The 22,079-nt window shown below is 42.9% G+C and overlaps 1 long non-coding RNA gene across 1 annotated transcript in view; it reads right to left on the bottom strand.

The window, feature by feature from the left end:
- Positions 1–2,944: 2,944 nt before the first annotated feature.
- Positions 2,945–22,079, bottom strand: part of LOC135252006 (uncharacterized) — a 364,708-nt gene continuing 345,573 nt past the window's right edge. Inside the window, exon 2 of the long non-coding RNA XR_010329250.1 lies at positions 2,945–4,053. This is a non-coding gene — a long non-coding RNA (uncharacterized LOC135252006). The remainder of the gene's footprint in view (positions 4,054–22,079) is intronic.

Genomic DNA, 22,079 nt, shown 5'->3' with positions numbered 1-22,079 from the left:
GCATATGTCAGCAGTGATAGATACTTCGGCCATTTCATCTTCTTCTCTGGGGGTAGGGTACGGAGCAGATCATGCAGAGTTCGATTGAAACACTCGCACCGCCCATTCCCCTGAGTGTGGTAAGGAGTAGTGCCGCTTTTTTTGATCCCGTACATCTCACACAGTTGCTTGATGATGTGGCTTTCAAAATTTCTACCTTGGTCCGAATGCAGGCGGGCTGGAGCACCAAACAGGTGAAACCAACTTCGCACCAACACAACAGCCACTGTGCTTGCACATTGATCCTTCGTAGGGATGGCTTGAGTGTATTTGGTAAAAACATCTGTCAAAACCAGGATGTTCTCTCTTCCATCACTTGCTGGCTCTAGTACTATAAAATCAATGGCTAGAATTTTGTTAGGCCATGAGGCCTGTAATGTGCCCATGAAAGAGCAAACCTTTGGTTGTGCTGCCTTGGCCAGAATGCTTCGCTTACTTTGTCGACACCATTCCTCCACATCCTTCAGCATTCCTGGCCAAAAACAATGGCTTCTGATAAGGTCTGCAGTGAGGTACCCCTGGTGGCCATAGGCATCGTGAAGACTGGTGAAGACCTCCCTTTGGAGACTCTGAGGAAGGAGCAACTGATGTACTTCTTTGTTACCATCTGTAGAGTAAGTGAGGCGATACAGTCAACAATCCTTTTCAAACAAATGATCCCAACACCTCGCCAGTTCCTTTCCACCCTTGCTCCATCCCTCTCGCTCCGTCAGGCTGGGGGCTCTGCCTTCACGCCAACATTTCAGGATAGGCCCAATGACTGGGTCCAGTTCCTGTAGGGAAGAGAGATCTGCTGGGGTACAACCAGGGAGAGCAGTTATTTCATTACAAAGGACTGCCGAGGCCAGGGGATTTTGGATGATATGCTGCTTCAAGTCCTAAGGAATTTCAGTGCCAGGAAATATTTCCTCCAAGTGTTGTCTGGACAATGCATCACATTCAAATTACTGTGTCCAGGGCGATACCTGGGTGTAAAATTGAATTAAGCCAACTGTGAAGCCCATCGCTGCTCAACTGCATCCAACTTCACAGTCTGGAGGTGACAAAGGGGGTTATTATCAGTATATACAACAAAATTATTCCCTAGAAGGTATTCCCCGAACTTGTCGCAAACAGCGCATTTCAATGCAAAGAACTCCAGTTTCATGGAGCTATAATTATCCATGTTCCTTTCAGTTCTCCTTAGACCGCGACTAGCATATGAAATGGGCTGGAGCTTCCTCCTCTGTGACAAGATAGCCCCCAATCCACGATGGCTTGCACTCCACTTCAAGCACGAAGAGCTTCTGAAAGTCAGCAAAAGCCAACACAGGTGCCAAACAGAGTCTCTCCTTCAAAGACTGGAATGCCTCTTCACACTTTGCGTCCCATCTGGAGGACAAAGGTATTCAGGGGGTCTTAGCCTTCCGAGGAGTGCCTAGCTGTGCCACCAGTTGATGAAGGGGAGCAGCCAGTTTAGCAAAGCCTTCCACAAGCCTTCGGTAGTAGCTTGCAAATCCCAAAAATGAACGAAGCTCAGAAAGATGGACGGTGCGCTTCCACTCCCTCACTGCAGCAACTTTTTCCGAGTATGTGGCAACACTGTCTTCTGAAACTAAATGATCAAGATATTTAACCTCCTTCTGAAAAAAATGACATTTTGACAATTTGAGCTTTAAATGCTGCTGTTGGAGGTGTGAGAACACTTCTTCCAATCGCTCCAGATGCTGCTGCACGGTGGAAGAAGATAATAACATTGTCCAGATACAGCAAGACAGACTGATGACGTTTATCCCCAAACATTCGCTCCAACAACCTCTGAAACGTCCCAGGGGCATTGCATAGCCCAAAAGGCATCCGGTTAAATTCAAAGAGGCCAAATGGGGTGCAGAATGCAGTTTTGGCGCGATCCTTTTCCGCAACTTCTATCTGATTGTACCCGCTGGCGAGGTCCAGTGTGGAGAACCATCGTGCTCCCATCAGGGCATCCAAGGACTCGTTGATTCTTGGTAGCGGGTATGCATCCTTTCGAGTCTTGGCATTAAGTTGCCTGTAATCCACACACATACTTATGCTGCCATCCTTCTTCTGCACCGGCACAATCGGAGACGAATAGGGGCTGTGTGGAGGAAAACCCCTTCTTAGGTTCGGTGGGTGAGTCGGTGATGAAAGAATAAAGACTAGAACTTATGATTTCTTCTAATAACCTTTTTATTCTCTTTAATCAATAATCCTTTTCATGTACGTAGGCCTACGGGAGGTCTCTAGTACCATAAAGATACATAGAGAGCTTCTTCGCATTATGTTTTTACATCCTTTTTATACAACCAGATCTCCTCCTACCCTGATGTATCTTCCCTTTAAAATAACCAATCCCAGCCTAGGTCAAACATATGTTTCATAAGTTAGTTTAACAATAACTATTATATAATCTTCCATTTTAATCAATGACAGATATTTCACTACACACACTTACAGAGAAATGTATATGCATGACTTGAATAACAAGTATTTGTTAACAATTGTTCCATCTTCCAGTTTCAAAGTACATGCACTTTACATGCATTCACTACATGCTGTAATCCAACTGAAATATTGACTCATATACACACCACCATGTTCTAACAAACTATGTTTATATCATTACTGTTGCCGTGATTACTTTGATTTTCATTCATTCATTTTAATAGAATATAATCTATACATTTACTAGATATAGCAAATCAGTTCTTTTTAGATCAGTATCCTTTCTCTTCTCTTACAACTCAAAGGTCTTCTGCACAAGACTGTTTCCCAACAGAAGTTACTTACAAAATTCCACTAAGTAAATGGTTACAATTTTCCCTCCTGCAACTGGGGTTCAAAGATTCTCTAGGTAGTATGCATCAGTGTACAAGGAGACCACTGTCTTTCCTTAGTTACAAATAGACTGAAAAATAGTTTACTGTGCTGGTGAATGGATGGTTCAAAACACTGTGGAGAGTCGGTCAGAACTCTGGCTTTGCTTATTGGTGGGGTTCCAATGACCAGGCCGTAGTTGCAATGAAGGGTTTTATTGGCATTGATCAAGGTGCAATAGCTTTGTATCTGGGTGTGTGTGGGTGTTTATGTGTGTTCTCTACAAATATAAACAAAATATAAAATACAGAATTAGTTGTACATAATAGACCCTTTACAATATACATGTTGCCAATAATATCTACCTAAACATAACATGTATATTCACTATTAATCTAATTAACCTACAGTCTGTAAGATAACCTATAAAATACACTCCCCAGATCCCTCTCTGCCTAAGAAGCGATATTCGCATACAGTACACGAGACTAAAGTATGCACCTCCGCGTGCAAGGCACATGGGCGCTAAATGCGCATGCGCAAGTGACCGAAAGTAGGTCAACTCCCCAGATTAACGTACCTTACTTAATGGCACTAGCGATAAACTAACTACTAATTTCGCTTCCATTATGCATCCATAAACATAAATACCTCACAAAAAGGGCGATCCATTTACTATATAAAATCCTAAGCATTATTAATACTCTTTACGCCATCTAGCATTAGTCAATGCACACGGTAAACAGGCTCAAACCGATTACAACGGCACAATGCTTAGTTACAGAACAGTAAATGCAACGGTCGGGAAACCCGGAAGGCAATTTACGGTTTCATGAACGCACAAAACACCTTAACTAGCCTTATTACAGAAAACAGAACAGAGAACGTTAAGCTAAAAATTCTTGTGAACTTGCGTTCGGCTATGCTGTACCGGAGCTCCCGTTTTTTCCTCTAATTTTCTTCTCGCGCGATTCAGGAGGCACTCCCGCTTCCGGCCAGTGATTGGTTAATCAGCCCCCACCTCTTAAAGGAACAGGACAGCCTTTTTAACATAGACATAACACAGAATACCTATTGTTCTTCAGAGATCATCCCATAATCACATACATTTAAATATATTCTTGATCAGTACAATCTTTAATAAGAAGAAATGTAAAAACATTAAAAGAATGAAGAAAACCCATACTTCCACAGCTGCTACTCTCCCTGATAATTTGGCTCTCAAGTAATTGTTGGATATGGGTTCTTACCAATTCATACTGGGCAGGAGGGATTTGGCGACAAGGTTAGCGAACAGGGGCCTCATCTAACAAAGGAATCTCATGAGAAATTAGTGTTGTACACCCAACATCATTATTTCCCTGAGTAAAGGTTGATCGATACCTATGCAAGAGCTTTTTAGCTTGGGCCTCCTCACTCGTGGTCACACCTACAAAACTGGGAAAATCCAACTCAGTGTTAGCATCGGATTTGAAATTGACTGTGTGGGCTGAAACATGGGCAACACATTCGGATGTTAACTCGTTAACAGAGAGCTCTATTTTGGGTCCATAACTTGTAAGGGGCTTTACCACTTGTACAGCTCCCATAACTCTGCGTGGTGTTATCCAGATATCAATGCTACCTACATTAGTAACTGGAGCAAACACAAGACCTCTCTCTGAATGAACCAAAGATGGGGAAATCAACAACCCCTCAGGAAGGGAACCATCATCTGGTCCTGAAGGTTCCAACAAAAACTCAGCTCCGCTCAAAGAAGGAACCTGGGGGCAAGTAACAGGAACCATAGTTAATCTTCCAGCCGCTACACAGACTGGGGTCTTTCCCTGTACTCTCACTTTGTGGGCTGACAGGGAATTTACCACAGCTTCGGCTTTTTGACAAAAACGGAGAGCACGTTTCCATGCCAGCCGATTCGACTCGGGGGACCTCAAAGAGTTCTGAACCATGTTGTAAGAATAATTCATGATAACATTTGTTGATGACATTCATGCCAAGCACTCCTGGGACATTTATTTTCTTATTACAGAGACCAGGGTTTGAAGGGTCTTTCACAATTAGAATTCCACACTTTGGCACATATATCCCAAGAACATTGACATCCATTTCAACATAACCGACATAGGGTATATCAAAGCCATTAGCAGCTTTGAGGCCCAGCCAACTGCACTCATGAAGCCTCTCCCCCCCTAAAAGAACAAAGTGATCATTAAAGTAACTCTCAGTAACTGTAGTCACCATAGATAGCCCGTCCATACCTGTCTTTAGCTGGCTGTCCCTCCTCAACCCAACGAATAGCCTCTTTGCCCATATCTAAAAGTGATGACTCTGGGGTCTGTCTCACTAACCTTTTAAGTTCTCTACGCAACATGTGGTTCTGAACCCCCTCACAAAATTGGTCACGTAGTACAACCTGGGAATTGGACATAGCAGTTGGATTACTCTTAGATACTTTATCCATCAAAGTCATTAATTCAAGAGGGAAATTCTTGTAATGACTCCCTGTCCCTCTGTTTGCGATAAAAAAAATGTTGCTGCAAGCACTCATAAGAATGAGAACCAGAGTACAATTCCAACAAAACATCAATTATTTTTTCTGAATCCTCACGGATCTGCCTGGGCCTGAATTTTATTTCTGCCTGAGCCTCCCCCTCCAAGTGATCATACACAAACATTGCCTTTTCCAAATCAGTCATATGCCCCCTGATGCAACTGCGTATCTCTTCTACCCAGTCCTCTACTGAAAGAGATCCCGCAGATGCCGATGTCCCAGAGAATTTAGAGCATTTCTTCTCACGGGAGAAATAAACTAACTCCCGCCTCTGGACGTTACCATCATTGTGAGATGCACTACCTCCATCGTTCTGTTGTCAGAGTCTCTGATTCTCCATTTTCAGCTGCTGCAGCTCTGCTCACAAGCTCTCCAGTTCCTTCCATTGTCCCTGTGAAGTGGTTTAAAGTCAGAGCTCAGGTCAAAACTTCCAGTCTGTCAAAGGTGGCCTATACAAGCTGCAGTCTTTGTTCAACCGCTGTTCTTTCTAATTCAAATAGAACAAAAAAACTAACACTGTTTACAGGGCACTTTTACCTACAAGCCATTTCCCAAGCTCAACATTATTACTCTCAAACCATTAATGCACTAAGATCCTGCAGATTACGCCAGATTGTGACCGCTGGAAACTACACCTTTTTAAAGAATTCCCATCAATAAGGATGCACAACAAGGTTCAGTAAATATCAAAGAAAATAAATAGCAAAGAGGATTGAGAGCAACAACGTTTATTACAATTCATATAAGAGGTAAAGACATAATGCTATCCTGCAGCAGCTCTTGCTAACATAACTTCAGTGCAACATGAGGATGGTCAGTCTTTACCCACATAACATACCTGTGCTCTAGATAGCTACGCAGATTGAGTCTGGGAGAAAGAAAAAACATGCATGCAATTAAATTACACTCAATATTGCACTAGCCCCAGCAGTCAATATGTATGCACAACAGGACAAGCAACAGGACAAGCAAAGCACACAACAGTTATATAGATTCAAAGCCACGCAACAAAAAGCAAAGCAAAACAAACCAAAACAAAAAGAACAAAGCACACCATCCACGTGCACACGCAGCAAGCAAGCAAAATTAGGCCTCCCCTTTAGATGGTTAGACTGCTACAGCAAACTGGAGCAAAGCACAGGCTGGGCATATGCAGCGACAGAGCAAGCACGTCAGTAGCCGAGAGCTTGGGAAGAGCTTTTAGTCACATAGAAGACAGGACAACATTCAGTATGTGCTAGCGAGCTCCGTTGTCTTTAGGCTAATACATAAAAACAGGGGGACATCAAATGCAGCAGCTGGCTAGCGATTTAAAAGTTTGTATCAGAATCAAACAAAAGCAACTAAAGAAAGAACAGCGATTGACACAAACGCTCCAACAGGTGAATCAATCACTGGTTAGCGCGACCATCTACCAGTCTCGTCTCTCTTGCTGCTGCTCACACAACCTACAAACACTGCCAATGCAGCAACTAAACACCGGCAGCAGGACCCCAAGGACAGTCTTGGGATTTGCCTGTTACCATTCACTTTCACTTTTATACACTTGGGGACCAATGAATTTGTTACCTTCATTTGCCATCCACCCCCATCTGGGCGGCTACATATGGTTCAACTCTTAGTTGAACAGTAGGTTGAGCATAACATGTAACTAACATTAAAACACTGAATATACATGTATAACGTATAAAATAAAATAATTTCAAAGATAACTAATGATTAACATTAGCGTTATCCACATTAGCCGTTACCATGGATACGTTTACTGCCTTCACTTGAGGGGAGGTAAGCTAGCCTTGTTAGTTTTTCCTCTGTTTAAATAGTAATTATTGTAACTTTTAGATTTGATATAACGTGTACAAACTAAACAACCATTTTAAAAATGAGCATACAATGGCTTCTTGTTAGGGAGTATTTGTATTACTTTTCAAACCTGGGGTTATATGGAAGGAAAGAAAGAAAGAAGACTTTCAGACTTCTGCTGCTGTTAAAAGCTCTTTATCAGGAATGAAGAGAAACAGAGGAAGTCCCACATAACATCACCCACTCTTTGCAACAGCTTCCCCTTGAGGCCATTATAAAACTCTCAGCCTTGCAACAAGATTTCAGGTGGCAGAAGAGGCACTAAAAAATCATTTCTCCACTACACAGAGTGCTCTTCTCCGCCAGGTCATATTCCAATAGAGACATCAACGTTTGTGTAAGTCAATTACCCAGTTTGTGGCTGATCTGAGGGGCTTGGCTAGCTCATGTAAATTTGGGGCATTACAGGATGAAATTATATGAGACCAACTCATTTTATACAGAAACTGATAAAGTTAGGGGGAGACTGCTTCTGAAAAATGACAATTTGATGCTAGCAGCGGCTCAAGCTAGCCGTTCAGGTCGAATCCACATTGAAATGTGCAGCTAGTCTTTCTGCCTCCTCCTCACTAGATCTCACTGAGGTAGAGGGCCTGCAACACACGGAGAGTGTATTGCTAGCCCCCACAGCTAGCTGTGTGGGAACTGTGGCTCTCCTACACACAATTCAAAAGCACAGAACTTCCCTGCCCACGGGAAAACCTGTTCCAACTGTGGAAAACACTTCCACAAAGTTTGTAGGTCAGCCTTAGACCACAGTTACCCACAATGTTAGCTCAGGACAAGTGCCATTTAATACATGTTCGTGGTTCATTGGTGACCACCCCTCCGCTGCTCTCCCCTGCCTCTGCGTGACAACATCTCAGTGAACTACAGAACATGCTTGATGTTGACGTAATAGAGCAGGTGAACGCATCACCCTGGATCTTCAACCTGGTGGTGGCGAAAAAGAAGTCAGGGGGGTTACGCATCTGTGTGGGCCTGAGAGCAGTGAACAAGGCTATCATCCCCAAAAAGTATCCCCTGCCAACAACAGAGGAGCTCATCACCCAGTTCCATGGGTCGACGGTCTTTTCCAAACTGGACCTCCACCAGGGCTACCTCCAGGTGCCACTTCACCCTGACAGCCACCACCTCACCACATTTATCATTCACAAAGGGGTCTTTCGGTACAAGCGCATGGCTTTTGGATTTAGCTCCGCCCCCACCTGCTTCCAAAAAATAGAGCGTGATAGCAGGTCAGAGGCGGTCCAGTTTGGAAAAGACCGTCGGATCCTAGGTGTGGCTATCTACCTCAATGCCATCGTTGTCCATGGGACCACCGCGTGTGTTTACTGCTCTAGCCAGGTTCCATCTCACATTGAACGGCGAGAAGTGTGTCTTCGCTGCCCCAGCCATAGTTTGTGGCATTCTGTCTCTCAGCAAGAGGGTATGTGCCCTCTCGAACATGGAAGCCATCCACCGTGTCCCACAGCCCACCTTGCCTGCCCAGGTTGCATCCCTCCTGGGCATGATTAGCTTCTTTCCTGCCACAGTACTCGGCCATGACTGCACCACTGCGCAGACTGTTGAAAAATGACAAGCCCTGGCTTTGGACACCAGATTGCTCTGATGCTGTGCGCCTCCTGAAGTCCCAGCTAACCGCACCCCCAGTGCTGGTGCACTTCGACGCCTCTGCTGCTGCTATTGGTGCTGTGCTGTCCCAGCTGCAAGGGGGGTAGACTGCTTTCACCTCTCGAGCGCTCAGCAACACGGAACAGAAGTACTCGGCAGGGGAGCAGGAGGACCTAGCGTGTCTCTGGACATGTGAGTGCTCGCACATGTACCTATACGACCGCAAGTTCACACTGAGAATGGACCACCAGGCGCTCACCACCCTCTTGGCCATGTCAGGCACCGGCCACAAACTACTCCACCTCCACTGCTGGGCCGACCGACTGCAGCAATACAACTATACCCCCTTCAGTTCATGTCGGGCTGGGATGTGGCTGACCTGCTATCACGCTCAATCCCCACCCACTCAAAGCAGAGGAGTGGCTGCCGACCACGCCACAGCAGCTGCGTCAAGAACAAGTGGCCGACAAAACCTTGGGCAAGGTGAGGGGCTGGCTGGAGGTGGGACAACAACCGGCGTGGGCTGAGGTGTCCGAGCTCAAGGCGTACTACAGCTAGGGGGGGACCGGGTTTGGATCCACTGCCCAGTCCGGAAGAAAGGTCTGTGCCCTAAGCTGCAGGCGCACTGGTGGGGGCCTGGCGAGATCGTGGCGCGGCTGGGGGAAGTCATCTACAGGGTGAGTATGCCGGACCAAGGACGCTTGGTGGTGCTCCACCAGGACCGGCTCGCACCCTGCCATCCTCTCGCAGCTGGCGGGAGAAATGCTAGTGACTCTGCTCCCTCAGACCACCCGGAGGCTGAGGCGGCGGCGCCGGGACCGGGGAGCCAACCGACTCGACAGCGACGGCCTCCAGGCCACCTTCGGGACTACGAGGTCAGTAGTGGATGGACGGCGGGGTCGTCGGAGACTGTTGACCCCTTGGGTGGGGGCTATGTGGCGACCCTGTGGTAGCTAGCTAGGCGGCTATCTACGATTGGTAGCTAGCTAGGCAGCTAGCTACGATTGCCATCACTGCATTGTCATGTAAATACTTGCTTGTATATAGCTGTATGTAGCTAGGTGTAGTTAGCGTGCTTTTGTGTGTTTAAAGTGTAGATATTTGTGTTACATGTGCTTGTACAGTTTTGTTGTGTTTCACATCTCTTGTAATTGTTAAGTTCCCCCTGTGTTCCTTTCCCTCGTCTTGTGTATGTGTCACAGCTTGGACCTGAGTAGGGACAGTAGCGGCCGCAATTGGTTAAAAGGTTAGCGCTAGGCAGCCAATCAGTGGCCGCTCTACAAGTAACCTTATTCGCATAGCGCAGGCAATATAAGGGGAGGCTCCGAGCAGTGTAGTCAGTGTGTCATGCTGCGATCATTCTGGAGAAGCAAACCAATAGTCCTTGTTAGGACTGGTAAATAAAGCGAAGCTCAGTGCGAGCGATTCGATAATTTAAACTCCTGTCTCTGCCTCCATTTGTCCAACTTGCCACATTATTTAGCTCGCTGGCTACAACCAACCAACTGGTAATTCTGCAACAGTACAGTAATTGCATGGGCACGCTCGTTAGATCATCAGGACCGTTTGCCATAGAACTACTATAAGGCAGTAAATGCTGTTTTATACTTCTGCGTAGTCTGCATATTTAAATAAACATGCTTTATTTTGCATTATTTTATTAGTGCTCCAGTATTCAATTAACTGGGATGTTGCTAGCTGAGCATAAGCTTTCAGACGCAGCCTCTACCTGATAACTGTTAGGTTTTAGGTACTGCCTGATATGTATTAACATAGCAAACAATGTTAAGCAGTACAGTAGCTCTCATGAGTCACTCACAAGACATCTGTCCAGTTCGCAACAGGTTCTCCTCACACCACGACTTCATCTATTGGCATTCCCCGTTGTTTTGATTATCCTTGCCTCTTCCCGGTCCCTTGGGCACCTTGCAGGCTCGAAATTATACGGCTGTGGCCCATCACAAGTATTGGCAACAGGATTACCTCATCAAGTCTCCACGATGTTGAGATTGTGATTAATCTCAATTAATTATTTTTACCTTAAAAATCCCATTGCTATATAATTTCCCCACATATTAAATCATGGTTATGCCAACCTGCAAGTTGCCCTTTAAGTTACATTTTCAGGCTACGTTAGTGACCTTCGAACTAGTCAAACATTTTTTTGCACTTTTGTGAAACTAACATTAACTTTTGTTTGCGTTATCAGAAATGCCATTAAGGTTCGTTTACATATTAGAGTGTGGTTAGTTGGCTAGTTAAAGTAATAATCTCAAAGATGTTCATTAAAATAAATGTCTTTTAAGTCACTATCTATCGCTGCATTGGGTAACACAATGGTGATTGAGCCTATTTTTATATTAATTTATACTATTATTATTATCACAATTCATGATTAAAAAACTTGGTGTCTGTGGCGACATTCCCGGGAAAAAATCACAAGCGGCGCACAGTTAGTGAGGCGTTTTTCATCACCCATCAGTGGTTGGTTCGCCAGAGAGGGTAGGCGGAACTAACGCAACAGGTTCGCTCTTCAACTCACTTGTGTGTGAGCAGCGTACTGTTTTTTACGGTGTCTGCATGCGTTACAATAACAGAGAAAGGGGGAGTTGGGAGAGTTATGGAACCCTAAAAAGTTTTTGTGTAACATGAGAGATCATATTATTTGTTGATGTAGATTTCGTATTACATTTAATGACAATGTAACTTTACTAAATTACATAGCTATTTGCACAGCTAACGCTAGCTACCGGACCATGTCAAGAAATACAACATTAGTTTAGACAACGTTGCGCACAGTATCCATCTCTCATATCAGGTAACGTTGCATTAGCTAGCTAGCTAATGTAATTAACACAATCTAATGTCGGCTAACAATTAGAAAAAAATGCTAGCTAACGCTACCGACCGGTACCAACCTCGCAAACCGTCTCTCGAATTCAATGCTACCTTGTTGCAATGTTGCAGTGTAGCTAACTTAAGGCCAGTTCAGATCAATGATTCGCAACGAGACTGGGTGCAACTTGCAAAATTCCAAGACGTCTGATTGTAAACGTTCTAAAACTGCACTTGGCTATTTGACAAGGACGGTCTTTTAAAACCTCAGGGCAGGCAACGGCTCTGCTACTAGCCAGTTCACACTGCTGCAATTTTCTCTGCAACATTCTAAAACCGTTTCGCCTCGTTGCAAATCATTGATCTGATTACGTTACCGTTATTTACATTGCCATCGAGTTCATCAATATATTATAATGATCGGAATAAAGCCGGGGTATGTGGAGCAGAGCCGGGTCTGATTTCTGAAGATGTCATGCAGGAGAAAACTAAATAAAAGAATACGGCAGTATGGATTAGCATTGTTATTATTTTATTACGCTTCCTCATATGTTCCTTCAGCCTTTATGCCCTTTTTGATGAAATCTCCTTTGTTTTTGTTTTATTCTTCTTGTTCTGATTGCTAATTTAACACCCAGCTCAGCTTTATTCTTGAACAGTTTAGCTAGCAAAACCAGAAACACCAGGGGTAACATTTTGCAAGGCAGTTGTTTCAAAAATACCACACAACAATCATTCACGAAAAAGACTGCTTATTGTGCACGAGATACATAATTGCACAAGCCACAGCGAATCACGCAAATTCTTCTCTGCAGTGTAAAGATGTTCATACTGGGCAAAAGGTGGATAAAGAACGTTTGCAGAAATTGATCATCACTAATTCTACCCCAGGTTTGCTACGGCATTTTAACCCGGCTCAGCAGTGTAAAGACATCTTGAGTTAGCCTAATGTTAGACAACGAATGAGTATGTACATAACGTTACTTTTATAACAACCGTTTTTTATTCAGTAAATAGTAAGTGTTATAGTTGGCGTGCCAACTGACTGACGTCACACAGGCGACACTGGTTGGATCTGGTTGGATCTATGGGAAGTGAGGTCCAAAAACACACCTGCAATTACCGCTTCTCGCCATTGGCACCGCCATAGAGAACAAAACTGAAATCTTCGAGATTGTCACTTTAAGTATATTGACAGAAACTATAGCTAATGTTAGCTAGATAGATTGTAACCAAGCGAGATACTAGCTAACTAGCTAGCTAATTTGGCGGGCACTGCCACAATTAGGGAGGTCAAACCCATTTTGGCTATTTTTCTAAAAACATATTTTGACAGTTTATTTTTCATATATAAGGTCATACGTGCTACCGTATAATGAAATAACAACATATAAATCGCTAACCTGCCAGAAAATAACGGTTGTTTGCTTTAATAAGATTTTAAAAAATTTGTCGCTTCCTTTTCCGTGTAATCACACTCGTTGGTGGGAAACGCATCGTCGCCTGCGTAGCTTTAAGGGTGGGGTTATGTTTTTTGGCTGGACCGTAACAGTGGGGCCAGCCCTACAAACATTGATGTCTGTGATGACTGACTGAGTGAGTGATGAAGGCACGCCATTGGTCGGCTGGATCACGTGTGTTAGGTCCAGCCACATACTAGGTTTTAACCTGGTCTTGTTTATCCAATAACATGAACCAATATTTTGTGGTATTCGTACAGTAAAACTAATATACTGAACGTATTTACTCGTATTTATTGTTAAACAATGTGGCATTGAATTAAATATGTGGTCCCAAAACGCTACACCTGCAAAAACATCTCAGTTCCAAACCATGCAGTCCCGCGGCATCAAAATTCCATTGTATATACGATTGCTAATACTTGTCATTTATTTTAACATTGTCGGGGGTATTTAATACATTTAATTCAATCCTATTGGCTTTTGTTCTTGAACTGCTGTTGGCCATTCACAACGGGACTCCCTGAAAACTTGGTATTTCACCCGGGGGTGGTGCCTTACGTCCGGCATCACACAGAGTGTTGTGTGCCTGATGCGCGTTCTCGTCGGCTCGCATTGGGTCGTCTCTTCACTTTTTGGATAAGTTAGCAGAACCGTAACCTAAAAAGTTGTTTATTAACCTATTCTTTACCTTAACCCCAAGGTTAAGCCTACAGGAGACATCATGCCTAAAACTGGCGGTATACTCAGTAAGAAGAAAGAACTTCAGAATTGAGAACCACCGGCGAACATGTCCACGAACACCGTTGTAGGTATACTCAGTGAGAACACGGCACTGTTTAATGTCACTCCACACCGCTGGGGGACGCAGAATAATTATGAGGCAGCTATTAACCGTGGCAGGAATCTCGCCCAGACCTCTCGCGGCTACGCCATGGATGTATAAAGAGAAAGGCTACGCAAGATCACAACACAAAATAGTGAGGGCAAAACAGTTCTTTTCCGTGTACTAAATCAGTAGAATCAGTTCACTAAAAAGATTTGTTCAAAAGATTCGTTCACCGAATCAGTGGCGTCACTAGGGTTGGTGTTGGTCGGGGGGGGGGGGAGGGGGTGCTGTTGGATGTTGTCGACCGGGGGGGGGGAGCATTTCTAGATAGAGCATTTTCCTACAGAATATTTAATAGCCAAAGAACCAAACACTTTCTTTCCCTATTTTTCATAAAATGTTTTTGTTTCGATTTTATTCCACACAATTTATTTTGAAAGAATGTGTTTCATGTAGCCATTTCATTTCACTACATTTCCCAAAATGGGTTGTTTTAGCCCTAGATGTTGATTTCTTTCCTGTGACTTGTTCTAACGGCTGCTTGAAATAGAAAGTGCTGATATACATTAGCTAAGTAGATCACGTTTTCTCATAAAATATAGTCGATAAAATAGTAGCCTTGGCTAGCCTACGTTGAGACGTTAAAAAAAGGCTTGTTATTTCATTGAAAATAAACAGCACACTTGACACTGATGTTCGATTATTGTCTATGTATTATCCATTATTCCATACCGTACCCACTCTCCTCCCCAGAGACTCCTCGCTCCTTGCATTCGCTACAGCAAGAGGAACGAACTAGTGTTGTGTCGTTCGCGAACGATTTGGGCAAGTGTACTGTTGTGTCGTTCGCCAGCGATTTGGGCAAGTGTACTGTTGTGTAGTTCACGAACGATTCGGGCAAGTGTACTGTTGTGTCATTCGCGAACGATTCGGGCTAGTGCTGTGTTGTTGCGAACGATTCGGGCGTAGTACGTTCAGTGAACGAATCACTGAACTGATTCCTTCACCGCGTCTGTGAACTATAGTCAGTGAACGACCAGTTCACGTTCGTGAACGAATCGTTTCACGAAGTGATTTAGTACCGTTCGTTCACCCAAAAGATTCGTTCTTTTGAACGAATCATTCGCGAACGACAAACACAAAACAAAAAGTCTAAAGTGTTTAACCCCTTAGCGCACATGCCAAATCTGGCCAATCCTTGCCCATGTAGGGGGTGCCCTATTTAAAGCTTTATAACTCCAGATGTGAACACCACAGAGACTTGAAAAATGAATGAAAAATGAAGCAAGACATTTGTACCATTTACAATACTAGCGTAGATTACTTTATGTTCATATAATATTCATATTCATATTTTGGAAGAAATAAAGTGCCACAAATGCAATTGTCTAGGCAAAAAATCTAAAATGAATTTGCTCTTTTTTAGTTCACAATGAAATACTAGGAGATTGCATACATACAGCAGGTTAGAGTATACATGTCCTAGATCAAAAACTTATTGGCCACAAGTTCATAAAATCTAAGGGTGGATATGTAGAACTACTAAAGATCTATAAAGCAAAAACTTAGCAGTGTACCCAGTGTCTCCAAATCTACCCAAAATGTCTAAATTATGCATTGCTGTAAATCACAACAAATTCACATATTTCAATACAAATCAACTGTTTTTACTCAAGAAACTTACTGTTGCATCATTTTCAAGTGGCAACTGCAAGCATTCTGTCAGTATAGTGGTCTAAAATAGCTAGGGGTCCAGAAACATATCCAAAATCTCTCCAAAAAGGAATATAATGCTTTTTGTCCATTATAAAGCATATAAATGAGCCCCTTATGAAGGTTTAACATGAAAAGTGATATCAGATTTAAAAATAATGCAAAAATATTGTCACACAATACTGTACAGTACCTAAATGTGTAATAATTAACTCTTGTATGTATTTCTATACTCTGTACTCTCGTACAGAGTATAGAAATATGTTTTCTTGGGGATGGGACAATATGAAAACAATTTTCAACCGCCAACCACGTTTTGGCAATGTTCCAACCATCTCATCATCAGTGTTGCATGCATCACAAAAACTATTACACTAGTAACTAACGCTTACATTACAATGTGAAATATCCACGTTATACAATACCAAGCCTATTTAAAGACACTCAATTTCAAAAATAACGTATATAACCAAAATATTTTGAGCAGTAATACTTACATAGCAATGATGAACTTTTATCTGTGTTCAGTAGATAGAGACAGAGACAGTAGCCTAAATCAATGACAGTTCTATCCGCTTCTGTTTTGCTCCAGAAAACGATGTCAGATCTATCAGCAAACATATGGCTTAGCTATGTCGAGAAGTCCTCAATAATAATAGTATTTTACAAGAAATTACGTTCGTTACGTTACGTTTCGTTAGGTGCAGTGTCTTTTATTGACCTATAAAACGCTATTCCAAAAGCAAAGTTAGACATGTTATACCTTGTTAGAAAGCATACTGTATACTCTCACCTACTGAATAAATGAATTGTCAATCAAGCCAGACTGTACTAAAAAGGGCGACGACGCCTAAACAACAGGTGTGGTATTATGCACAGCTATTTTGGAAGGTACCCAGGCATCACAAATGCACGTATATTTCACAAACGGATTTTCCAAGACAATATATGACCACTCAATCTCAAAATGGATATCGCTACACATAAAACCAATGGTAAGGTTGTATATTTATTCAAGAGTTAGTCCCAGTTATTGACTGTAGAATTACATGGTATAATTTTTTAAAACTTTGTCTCGTTTATTTCGTTATTCAGTGAGCAGCCTTTTCACTGCTGTATTGACATATCTTAGGGCTAATGTTGGGTTTATCTTGCTGCTATGACGGAATATGATTTTTTGAGTGGTTAAAGAATATTTTTATGAATGCCCAGATAGACAATATTGTCCATTATGTCATGGGTAAGGGGGTGTAGTTGCAGATGAGACTGCAGGGAGGGGGTGCCTGTTAAATGAACGACCAGAGCGACAATGGTGGTGCTGCGAAACTCCATATTCGGCATAGTTGTCGTGTATCGTTGGGAACGTATCTATGTTCCCGGGGTTCTATGTTCCCAGGGTCCTAAATTCCCAAGATCCTATGTTCCCAGGGTCCTATGTTCCCCAGTTCAATATTCTGTTAACACGCATTAACCCTCCTATTGTGTTTTGTTCAAATTTGACCCATTTCAAGGTAAAATATATATATATATATTTTTCAGTTTTTTTATTAGAACAAGACTTCAAAACAGCTATATAAACACAACAAAACCAATGTTTATCATTTTATTTGATTTTGAAGAGCTGGGGAACATAGGACCCTGAGAACATAGGACCTTGGGAACATAGGACCCTGGGAACATAGGACCCTGGGAGAGCACATATGTACAGCTGGGGAACATAGGACCCTTTGTCATGTTCCCATTATATGCCATATAAATCTGGGGAACATAAGACCCTGGGAACATAGGAATGACCCCGTATCTCTACTAATGAAACTAAAACAAAGCGTTTCTGTTTTTAACTTGTACTTTGGTTGCAGTAGCACTGAATGTCTGTGTTCATCAAATGGTAAATGGAGTTCATTTATATAGCGCTTTTATCCAAAGTGCTTTACAGTTGATGCCTCTCATTCACCAGTGCAGTTAGGGGTTAGGTGTCTTGTTCATGGACACTTCGACGCGCCCAGGGCGGGGATCAAACCGGCAACCCTCCGACTGCCAGACAACAGCTCTAGCTATGTCGCCCCATCAATCTCGGCACGCGGCGTGCTGACCACTAGGGACTTTGCGTTAAGAGGATAAAGTGGCTTTAGTTTATCTGGCTATGCAAAAGAAGAAAAAAATGTGAAGGAGATGGTACGTTCGCCCTCTAAATCAGAGTAGGATGGAGAATGGAGAGTTTTGTCTGTACATTCAACAAATGCGGAGTTTAGACGAGGGGGTCCATTTCTCTTATTTCCGTACAGTCTGAAGACTGTTGTGTTGTTACTCTTTTTCTTTTTTGTAAAGACATTGAGAGCCACTAAACTGGAGTGAAATCACTTCCATGTAAAAATACTTGGCAAATAAAGAGGATTGTGATTCTGATTCTGAATGTGTGCTAGGCATTTTGATGACTTGCTGAAACGAGTAGCACCATTTGTCAAACATGCGGGAACTCACATAAATCCCATCTCTACAGAAGAGAGACTGGCGTTGACTCTGTGTACATTAGCATGTGAAGTCTGCCCTCCGAACTCTCAACCGTGATGTACCCAGCTATGTGATATTTGGACCAATAGCTGAGAGGGGGAGGTCGGAGAACAAGAAAGAACTTTTCTTTCTTTTCCATTGCACACTGCACCGTGAGAACACACAACACCGCGTGTTTTTGTTCTTCAGTTGGTCTTATTGCGTCTTTTTGCTCAGAAAGTTCTACTTCTTACTAAGTATATTGCCTACTTAATTGTAACATCAAACAGAGATGATTTTTTATTTTTTGTGATCATAAGTTTACGAAGATACACTTAGATTTTTGCTCCTTCTCCTTGTACTGCTTCTCCTTGTACCGCGACTAGACTTCCCTGCAGATTTTCAAATGACTTTTACCAGACTGTTGATATATTCTCAAATTGACCATCATAGCATTATACTGGAAAATATGCACAACTAAATACTGCTAAAATATATTGACATTTAGATGGACTAAATTATGTCCAAAAATCTACTGAGATGGGGGGGGTCTGTATTCTGATATCAATGTAGTATCTTGCATCAATAGATGCCCAGCCCAAAACGGGCTTACAAGGCAGACTATCAATTTCCATGTACATAGGTGTGAGACCAAATATACAAATTATAGGAAAACATGAATAGATGTCTTCAACCTACATTATTTGTACAAAACTAACGTAACTCACCCTCCATTGTGGAAAACTCATGAACGTGCACTCAGAGCATGGGCTGAGATGGTCATGGAGCTTGCCGCTCGCCGAAGCGCGCACTGCTACGTCCTGCAAAACCACGCCCATTCGGGTGAAATACCAAGTTTTCAGGGAGTCCCCATTCACAACTAGAGGGCAGAATCATGGGACGGGTCATTTGCCAATAAAGTTGCGTTGTTTGTATAAACTACATGCTTAGTAGGTCTATAAATAAATTAGCCTATTTGCGCCATTTATATTTCTGTTGGCATCATGACTGATTTGTTACCACACGTTTGGATCATCGGGAGCTCGCTGATCGCCAGGCTGCAGGCTCATTTAGGAGCTTTTGGACTGGACCAGAACTTGGGGCTACATTGCCAGATCACCTGGGATGGCAGAGGGGGCAGAAGGTGGGAGCACTTAATGCCTCTTCTCCACTCGAAACGGGCTGCCATCCCTGATGACCAACATGTGATGGTGATTCACCTCGGTGGGAACAGTATTGAGATGTATTGAAATTTGAGGATTACTCTGTGGCGACGCATGAAGGCAGATATCAAGAAAATCAATGTGGTATTTCCCAATACCAAATTGATGTTTTCCGACATCCTCCCTCGCTGGAACTGGTGGGGCCAGACCGCGCCTGATGGATATGGCCTTGAAAGGACCAGATAAAGGCTAAACAGGGCCATGTTTGGCTTAATGTTAGACATGGGTATGGGTTGCATTATGCATCCCAACATTGGCTTAAATCATTTAGACAGCCAGGATGAGACACATCTAAATTTAGAGGGTAACCGGCTGCTTCTGGAAAACATTTGCAAAACCCTGGCCTTAGAGCTCTGATGGTCTTATTTTAATGCCCCAAAGGCACTTTTAAGAGCCGCCCACTTCTAAAAAATCTAAATAGCATTATTCCTGCAAAAGGCGCGCAAGTTAATGTAATTATAAAGTAGTCTACAGACAATGTTTTCAGTGTAAACATTTTTATTTGTGATTACTGCCATCTAGTGGATTGTGTCTTGAAGTGATACCATGTTCTTGACCTGAAAACATGAAAAAGTAAATCATGTGCCTCATAACAATCTGAACTTGTGAATAATTATACATTTTACATCTTAAACAATATTAAAATTCTAATCAACAATAACAATGTTGAGAGAGTTGTTTTTTGAAGAACGTTTGCATCATGCCTAAAAAGAAGCGCAAATCACTGTCGGCAAGTCGTAATGCCAAACGCAAGAGATTTGCACGAGGTAGCGAATCTCCAGAGAAGTCAAGTAAGAATTCTTAAGTATATTGCTGATTCGCCATTCGGCGTTAGCATGCTAATAAAGTACCCAGCTAGCTAGCTCAGCATTCGTGTTTCATGCTTTTTGCGGTCGCCGCGGTCTATACGGTGCCGACGGCGCACACGATCTTGAAAGTCAGATCGTTCCATAGTTATTGCGGTCAGAGCGGCTCAAAGAACCAAGTGCACATTCTCTCACCATAGCGACGCCAGTCATTGCAACGCTGTCTGTGTGGCCCCGTCTGATTCCTCACCATGACAGAAATGATGAGCTCCCCTTCACCTTTGTCAGGCGACAGTTCCCTGTCAGGCTGGCGTTCTCAGTTACCATCAACAAAGGTCAGGGACAAGAAAATGAGCGAGTTGCCATCTACCTTCCTCAGCTTGTGTTCACTCACAGCCAGCTGTACACAGCCTTCTTCAGGGGAAAGACAGTCACCAATGGGAAAGTTTTTATTGAAGGAAATGAGGACGGAATAACAGACAATATTGTGTATAAGGAGCTACTATAATTCTGTGTAAGTAGCTGTAATTGGGCATCCTACCCTGCCATATATATATATATATTTATATACATATCTATATATGTACATATCTACTGTCAACAAGCCCTAAAGTTTTGTATGGATAGTTTTCCTGTCTTTCTTTTTTACTCTTTAACTTATATGTAATACAATATATATATTTCCATCCTTCACTTTATCTGATTACGCAATCTTGGTGGTGGTGGTGGTGGGGGGGGGGGGGCAGAAGAAATGTGTATGTGACAAATAATTACTATGACCTTAATACAAATATCAATTATACAATATTATTATTACTGCATTATAATATGACAGTTGTGTGTGCTTTTTCGGATATGTGCCATGCACCTTTGGTCACATCCCTTCCAAATTCACCATTAATACTGCTTGGAGGTCTGCCCTTTGCACAGGATATTTTTAAGGGGTGGGGCCACACGGTCAAGGGGGATCAGGGGAGGCTGCGTGTGAAAGCAATGGAGAGGGCTTGGGTATAGGGGCAAAAGTCTCAGGGGTTAGGGGAGGGTCAAGGAAAAAGGTTGCAACGCCCAAAGGACGCTTTGTTCTAGTCGTAAGAACAGTGAGATTGTGGTGCCTTTTAATCTATATACAGCTCATGTTTTAGTGAATGGTAGATCTAACTGTGAAAATTGCTTTTCCTGAAAGGCAAAAAAAAAACAAGATTATCGTGCTCTGGAAACAGTTGCCCTATACCAGATTTTGCTGCCATCATCATCACACACGTCTGAATAGCTTACCAACAAGCTGATCTGCTGATACATGCGGCACCCTAACCTGTGGCAGCCCCCCTCTTTTCCTATCTACATCCCTAACCCGTTCCTGCTGTTTCCCTGCCAGGTGAAGAAATTGTTCCTTGACCCGAGCGACATCATCAGAGGGAGCGCAACCATATTCTCTGTCTTCAATATCCACCTCTACTGGCACCTGGCTGCCAAGCAATACACTCTTCAGATTACTGACCAGAGTGTTTAATGGTAGCTTCTGCCTGTCTTTGCTAAAATTAAAAACTCCATTAACATTTTTCATTCCGGGGACAACCCGTCTAAATCTTAACTGTGCTGATACCGCGAGCAGTTGTGTCCTCTGATCTAAAGTCTGCAGCTGTTCATCTACGTCCTCAGTAGTTGTCCACAAGCCTCCATATTTAAACAACTCAAGTGTAAGATTTTGCTTTGTGACAACATCCCTAACTTCCCTGTCTGCCTGTCTTGTCCTAGTTTCTTGTAATGTTCTAATCCTCTAATCTCTGATAGCCTGGGCTCTTTCACGAAAAGTGGCTCTTTGCTTGTGCACAGATTTTC

Source organism: Anguilla rostrata, chromosome 3, assembly GCF_018555375.3.
Source record: "Anguilla rostrata isolate EN2019 chromosome 3, ASM1855537v3, whole genome shotgun sequence".
Taxonomy (NCBI): Eukaryota; Metazoa; Chordata; class Actinopteri; order Anguilliformes; family Anguillidae; genus Anguilla; species Anguilla rostrata.
The sequence above is the reverse complement of the archived record's forward strand: the minus strand, read 5'-3'. Positions and strand labels throughout refer to the sequence as shown.